Here is a 7545-nt window from a genome sequence, read left to right as displayed (position 1 = left end):
AGATGGTGAATGAACCTGTTTTTAAAGTGCCAACTAAGAGGAAAATGTCAGGAAAGGAAAAAGGGAAAAAGCAGGCAAAGACTGAGGTCAGTGGTACAGATGAGGAGGTGAAGGGGAGTGAGGGTGATGATGAAGGTGATAATGATGGCTCTGTTTCTGACTCTGGGTGGTCTGTGTGCTCTCAGGATGAGAGAATCCCTGTTGTGTATACTGCTGTACAAATTAAGAATTTTTTAAAAGAGTCTAAAGGGCAGAGAGGTGTGCGGGTGGAGGATCATTTTACAGACACAGACCAGCTCATCCATGACGTTAAACTTTTAAAAAGAGAAAAGGCTTTTACCTCCACAGAAGTGTACAGATTAAACAAGATACTGACCAGCCTGCAAAGCTTGTATTGATGATGTTTTTACAGTTTTTTAGTCCCTGTTTCGGGTTGGCCCTTGCCATCACTGTTTTATCTCTTTTTATTATTTTAATGGGTGACATTAAGATTGCTTCTTTAAACCTGAATGGTGCACGAGACCCTGTAAAAAGAGCAATGTTTTATGAGTTGGCCAAACAGAAGCGTGCTGATGTCTTTTTTATCCAAGAGACGCACAGTGATGATGAAGTTAATATAGAATGGGCTAAAGAGTGGGACGGCCTGGCCATTTTAAGTAATTATTCCTCTGTCAGCAGTGGAGTTGGTGTTTTATTTGTGTCCAGTTTTATCCCCTACTCTTACACAGTAGATGAGATTTTACCTGGGAGGCTGCTAAAAGTAAAAGCCTGTTTTGAGAACGAGACCTTTGTTTTTATTTGTGTGTACGCTCCCACTCTAGGAGTGGAGAGGATGTTGTTTTTAGACAGGCTCAGCTCTGTACTCTCTGACTGTGATTTTACAGATTTTTTAGTTTTGGGTGGGGATTTTAACTGTACAGCTGATAGCCTGGACAGGAACCACTTGGAGCCACACACTGCATCCCGCAGGCGGCTGTGTGAGCTCATAGAGATGCATGATCTTTGTGACATATGGAGGAATTTACATGGTGTACAAAAGCAATATACATATTCACATTCTAGAGATAATGCTCTCTCCCTGGCCAGGCTTGATCGATTTTATGGTTTTAAGCATCATTTATCTGTTTTTACGCACTGTTTTATTACTCCTGTTGGTTTTACTGATCACTGTATGGTTCAGTGTACTTTTAGAAAAAGTAATATTAAACCTCAGAGTGCGTACTGGCATTTTAATACCTCACTTTTAGATGATGCTAATTTTAAAGAGTCTTTTACTTTTTTATGGGATGTTTTAAAGTCACGGAAAACATCTTTTAATTCATTACAGAGTTGGTGGGACGTAGCAAAAGTACACATTAAAGTGTTTTGTCAGCAGTACACTGTCAATGTCACTAGAGACATTTCCAGATCTCTGAAAGCTCTGGAGATTGAGATTGTGGAGCTTCAAGGTTTTACAGAACCCACAGGAAATCAAGAGCGTATTACAGCTCTTAAAAGAAAAAAGGCTGTGTTAGCTGATCTGCTAGGCATTACAGCACAGGGGGCGCTGGTCCGTTCTCGTTTTCGTAATGTAACGGAAATGGATGCTCCTTCAAAGTTCTTCTTTGGTCTCGAGCGTAAAAATGGACAGAAAAGGTTTATGCATGCTGTGCGAACTGAATCAGGGGATCTCGTATCTGAGCCTTCTGAAATTCGGCAGCAGACAGTCGGCTTTTTCTCAAAGCTGTATGAGAGTGAGCAGGACAATGCACAGGGTGTAGAGGAGAGGTTCTTCCCCCTGCAGACACAAATCACGCCACAGTCCGCCAGGGCACTGGACGCTGAGCTCACCATGGGGGAGCTTTATGAAGCCCTCCAGGGCATGGAGAACGGCCGGGCTCCGGGCATTGATGGCCTCCCGGTGGAGTTCTATAAGGCGTTTTGGTCAGTGTTGGGTCAGGATGTGCTGGAGGTGCTTCAGGCCAGTGTGCTGGATGGGAAGCTCCCGCTGAGCTGCAGGAGAGCTGTCCTGACCCTACTGCCAAAAAAAGGGGATCTTACGTGGCTGAAGAACTGGCGCCCTGTGTCATTACTGTGCACAGACTGCAAGATACTCTCAAAAGCATTAGCCTCGAGACTGGGGAAGGTGATGGAGCAGGTGGTTCACCTTGACCAGACGTACTGTGTGCCTGGCAGGTCTATTTTTGACAATGTTCATTTGATTCGGGATGTTTTGGCCGTCTCCAGACTATTGGGTTTAAAGACTGGTCTCGTATTTTTGGACCAGGAAAAGGCTTTTGACCGGGTTGAACACGAGTATTTGTGGAAAGTTCTGGAGAACTTTGGGTTCAACCCTGGTTTTATAGCCATGATCAAGGTTCTGTACAAGGACATAGAAAGTGTACTGAAAGTTAACGGTGGTTTGTGCGCTCCTTTTAATGTTCATAGAGGTATCAGGCAGGGGTGTGCTCTTTCGGGAATGTTATACAGCCTGTCTATCGAGCCTCTGCTCTGCCAGCTGCGGCAGAGGCTCTCCGGATTTATCATCCCGAACTGTAGCACACCTTTACGCCTTTCTGCTTATGCGGATGATCTGACTGTCCTGATAACCTCACAGAATGACATTGATGTTTTAGTAGATGTTTTAAATGATTTTAGGATTTTATCATCTGCTAAAGTGAACTGGACAAAAAGCACTGCTGTTTTAGTGGGCGAATGGCCTGGTGGGGGACCCGCACTGCCTGGGTTGACATGGAGGACGGGTGGTTTTAAATATCTAGGAGTGTACTTGGGAGACAGCGATTATGATAAGCAAAACTGGGAGGGAACTATTGAGAAGGTGAAGGGTCGTCTCAATAGATGGAACTGGATATTCCCTCAGCTGTCTTATCGGGGTCGGGTTTTAATTGTAAATAACCTTGCTGCTTCGTTTTTATGGCATAAGCTGGCGTGTGTGGATCCCCCACCGAACCTACTTGCTGGCATTCAGGCTTTACTGGTGGATTTCTTCTGGGACCGACTGCACTGGTTACCACAGACAGTTCTCTTCCTGCCCAAGGAGGAAGGAGGACAAGGGCTGGTCCACCTAGCCAGCAGGACTGCTGCCTTTCGCCTCCAGTTTATACAGAGACTGCTCACCGGCCCACAGGACTTGGTATGGAGAGCAGTGGCATGCAGGATTTTACAAATGGTGGGCGGAATGGGATTGGACAGAACTCTGTTTTTATTGGACACTAAAGCACTGGATTTTACTGGATTACCTTTGTTTTACCGTGGACTTTTTAGAATTTGGAACTTTTTTAACACGTCCAGACTGGGTGAAACCTCTTTGTACTGGCTCCTGGAGGAGCCTCTGGTCTATGGGTCACGACTGGATGTGACGAGCCGGACCTCCCCCGCACTGGTCAGGAAGCTGGTCTCCACGAACGTCATAACACTTCGTCAGCTGGTGGAGGTTGCAGGGCCTGGAATGGACGGAGTGGAGAACCTGGCGGTGCGTCTGGGGGTGAGGTCCCTTAGAGTCGTGGCCCAGATCTTGCAGCGCTGGAGGTCTGCGTTGTCCTCCGAGGAGTGGGTTCTGCTGACGGACTATGGCGCAGGAGTACTCAGCCCTGATGGAGATGACCCCTTTCCCAGGGTCATCATCGCCCCGGATTATCAGGGCTGTCAGGGACCGCTCCTGGACAACACAGAGGAGCCGGACATGGACCTCAGCTCGGTGTCTGGTAAAAGACTGTACAAAACATGTGTGAAAGTTTTTAACAGGAAAAGACTGGAGACCAGAGCAGACACGCCGTGGCGTGATGCTCTGGGTCTCAGTGATGAGGTTCACCCAGAATGGAGAGCGCTGTATAAACCACCGTTAACTAAGAGAGTGGCTGACCTGCAGTGGAGGATTTTACACGGTATTGTATCTGTGAATTCTTTTATTTCCATTTTAAATCCTGATGTCACTCAAGGTTGTCCCTTCTGTTCTCAGAGGGAAACGGTGTTTCACGCTTTTATGCACTGTTTTAGGCTACGTCCCCTTTTTAAGGTTTTACACTCTGTTTTTACCGCTCTTAATGTGGTTTTTACCCCTCAGATTTTTATCCTGGGTTTTAAATATGTGCGGAGAGAGAGGTTCAGGTGTCAGCTGATCAATTTTATTCTTGGTCAGGCTAAGTTGGCGGTCTACATTAGTCGCAGGAACAAAGTGGCTCAGGCAGCTGACACCGACGCTGTAACAATCCTCTCTAGACTTGTCAGATCCAGGGTTTTAATTGATTTTAATTATTACAAATGTATGTCGGATCTTATAACTTTTACGGCAGTGTGGTGTTGTGGTGAGGCTGTGTGCTCAGTTTTAGATGATGAGCTCTGCTTTGCACCTCAGTTTTAAACTGCAAGGAATGATTTACGGTTATTTATTTATGTATTTATTTATTTATTTACTTACCCATATGTTGTTATGATCCTCTGTTTTTAAAATGATTATTTTATTGGCCGAGATGGCCTAAAACTGACTTTTAAGTTTTTATAACACAATTTGGTTATAATAAAGTGTCGTTAAAAGTCAAAAAAAGTCTCTCTCTGTATCTCTCTCTCTCTCTCTCTCTCTCTCTCTCTCTCTGTATCTCTCTGTCTCTTTCTTTGTTTTATGCAATAGTATATAGTATAATATTGCCAAAACATTAATACTACACAAGTAAACTTTCTCTACATTAAAGAATACAGACTTAAAACAAAATTAAATACATAAACATAAAATCTATTTTACACTATTAAAATATTAGAACAGCTTTATGAACAAAAAAAGGATTATATATATATATATATATATATAAATAATAATAATAATAATAATAATAATAATAATAATAATAATAATAATAATAATAATAATGCTTAAAATGTCTCTGTCTCTCTCTCTCTCTCTCTTTCTGTGTGTCTCTCTCTGTATCTCTCTTTCTGTCTCTTTCTCTTTGTTTGTGTGTCTCTCTTTCTCTATGTATCTCTCTTCCTGTCTGCCTTTCTTTCTATGTATCTCTTTTTCTGTCTCTCTGTCTCTCTCTCTTTGTCTCTCTATCTATGTATCTCTTTTTTCTCTCTCTCTGTGTATCTCTCTCTCTCTCTCTCTCTCTCTCTCTCTCATTTTGCCTATTATAGGAAAACATATAAATAAATAAAAAAGATCACTGAATAAGATATTAATAACAGTGTTATATGTCTGTATCTCTTTCTCTCTGTCTTTCTCTCTCTATGTATCTCTCTCTCTGTCTCTTTCTGTCTGTCTGTCTCTCTCATACACGCACTGAACAAACAACACAGCACACATAAATAAACTTGAACTTAGTAACAATAACAAAAGCAATAATAACTTTAAAATGAAATACATTAAAGAAAAAATAAACAATAATAATACTCAATGTATCCTTTTATCTTCATAATTTCACATCTGATGTGATTGGATGATTTGATGGTGTTTAATCTGGTTTAATGTGATAATTATACAAAACCTTTACCAGAAACGTCCATTCATGATCTCAGTCGAGGCTCTTATTCTATAAATCATGGTAATATTTAATACCTCAGTCTGAGCGTCTCTCTGAACTATCCGTACAATTCCTTCAGCTACTCTCATCTCTCTCTCCTACAGTCACACATGAGTCACAACCAGCCTGTTCAACATCAAGATCAAGTGATTTAACCCGTGAAAAAACACAGTTTAACCCTTTAATACCAGAGCAACAAGCTCAACCACTGTTAACTCTAATCGTTACACTGCAAAAAATCTATTGGCAAAAACTAGGCAAAATATATGCAAATTAAGACAAATATATGTATATTAAGCAACAAAATCTGCCAATGGGGTAAGCTAAATTTTCTTAGTAAGATTTCTTACTAAAAGCAATGGCAAAGTCTCGAAATGAGTGAAGTAACACCTAAATCAAGACAAAAAAGTCACTGTTTTTGGACACAAGAATCAGAATCACTTGATTGCTGCTTGATTGTGATTATTTTGAGTTAAATTACTTAAAATAAGGTACAAATTCTAAGTAAGAATGATTAAGATAATTATCCCTAAAATAAGCAAAATAATCTAACACTTACACACAATGCTTATTAAGATAAAAAGTCTTATCAGAGAAGAAAATAAGATTTATCGTAGTGTCGATTCCTTGTTAATATATATTCTATATTTAATCTTTATTTTATCAATGACTTTATTACTGCAGTTCTTCTTCTCCTGTCAGATTAACTCTAATTCTAATTCTTCTCTTCTCTGCTGAAACTGCTGAAACTGAGACTCAGTCCTTATTAATCATGTTTATCTAAAGAGCTAAAGCTGCTGTTTCCATGTGGGTCAGCCAGACGTCTTCCTGTAGCAGTTTTCAGTCTTCAGTTTCCAAGAGTCTTTATTTAAAGGTGTAGGAAACAATACTTTCTGACTTTATTAGCTTTTCCCTATTTATTACAATAGTATAAATAACTTTTTTTTCAGTTTTTAGTTTATTTATCTTCCTTAAAGGCTCTGGCAGTTTTAGAGTGCTGCCAGCATTGCTGCAGAGGTTGAATAAGCGGGAGCTCAGCCTGTGATTATGCAGCACACTGAAGTGTTTCACTTGCTTATTCAATTTATTCTAGTCTACATACATAGCATTTAATCCAATGGCTAATGGTAAATAAAGGAATCTAAAAATGCTTAATGTTAAATAAAGCTAACAAAAAAAGGAGTTGAGCTGATTATAGTTCCACTCAGCAGATTAAAAGACTTAAAGCAGATATCTGGGAGAACTAAACAACACATACAACAATACTTTAATGGTTTATTATAAACTTAATATTTTTTATTATGAGCTAAATAGTTTAACATTTAGTGAAGTGTATTTATTTGGCTGTTAAATTATTAGCTATAAACAATAGAAATATACCTTTTTATTATAATTTTCTGCCATTTTGTGTCTTTCTGTCTTTACTTTTAAATATCTTATACATACAGCTCTGATTTTGCTATTTATAGGTTTATGTTTGTGTAAAATGAACATTGTTGTTTTATTCTATAAACTAAAAATTCTATAATTCGGGAGGTTCGGGAAAGTGGTCTCGGGCGTAAAAAAAATTCATCTCGGGTGTCGTTCTCCCCGGATGAAGCACCTGGTGTCGTTCCGCAGGGTTGTACATATGGTACTAAAAGATGGAGCTGAGGAACTGAACTTGGTGATGAAACTGAAAGTAGATGGGTATGACTACGCTATCTTTGTTTCATCGGACACTGAACTTAAGTGCTTTGGTTGTGGACAGACGGGTCATCTCGTCCGCGCCTGCCCCGAGAGAAGGCCCGAGGCCACCGCGAGCGGCGGAGCGGGGGAACCGGGAGCCGGCGCGATCGCGGCCGCTGCAGTCGGCCCCCCTGCGGCTGTGGCGGGTCCGTCGGGAGCGGCGGTGACCGGGGCACCTGCTCCGGGAAACGATTTAGCCACGGAGGACAGTGAGGCGTTGGAGATTGAGCCTGTAGAGGCTCGGCCAACTGCGGAGGAGTCGGGCCGAGAGGATCCCGGTGCTGAGGGGGTGACGGACCGGGAG

At 41.4% G+C, this 7545-nt stretch overlaps 1 protein-coding gene across 5 annotated transcripts in view; it reads right to left on the bottom strand.

Annotated features, from left to right (window-relative positions):
* The window catches only part of cacna1c (calcium channel, voltage-dependent, L type, alpha 1C subunit), a 326406-nt gene that overhangs the window by 76263 nt on the left and 242598 nt on the right, over positions 1–7545 (bottom strand). The window lies entirely within an intron of this gene.

Source organism: Astyanax mexicanus, chromosome 2, assembly GCF_023375975.1.
Source record: "Astyanax mexicanus isolate ESR-SI-001 chromosome 2, AstMex3_surface, whole genome shotgun sequence".
NCBI lineage: Eukaryota > Metazoa > Chordata > Actinopteri > Characiformes > Acestrorhamphidae > Astyanax > Astyanax mexicanus.
Note: the sequence above shows the minus strand (reverse complement) of the source record. Positions and strands in the feature narration are given on the sequence as shown.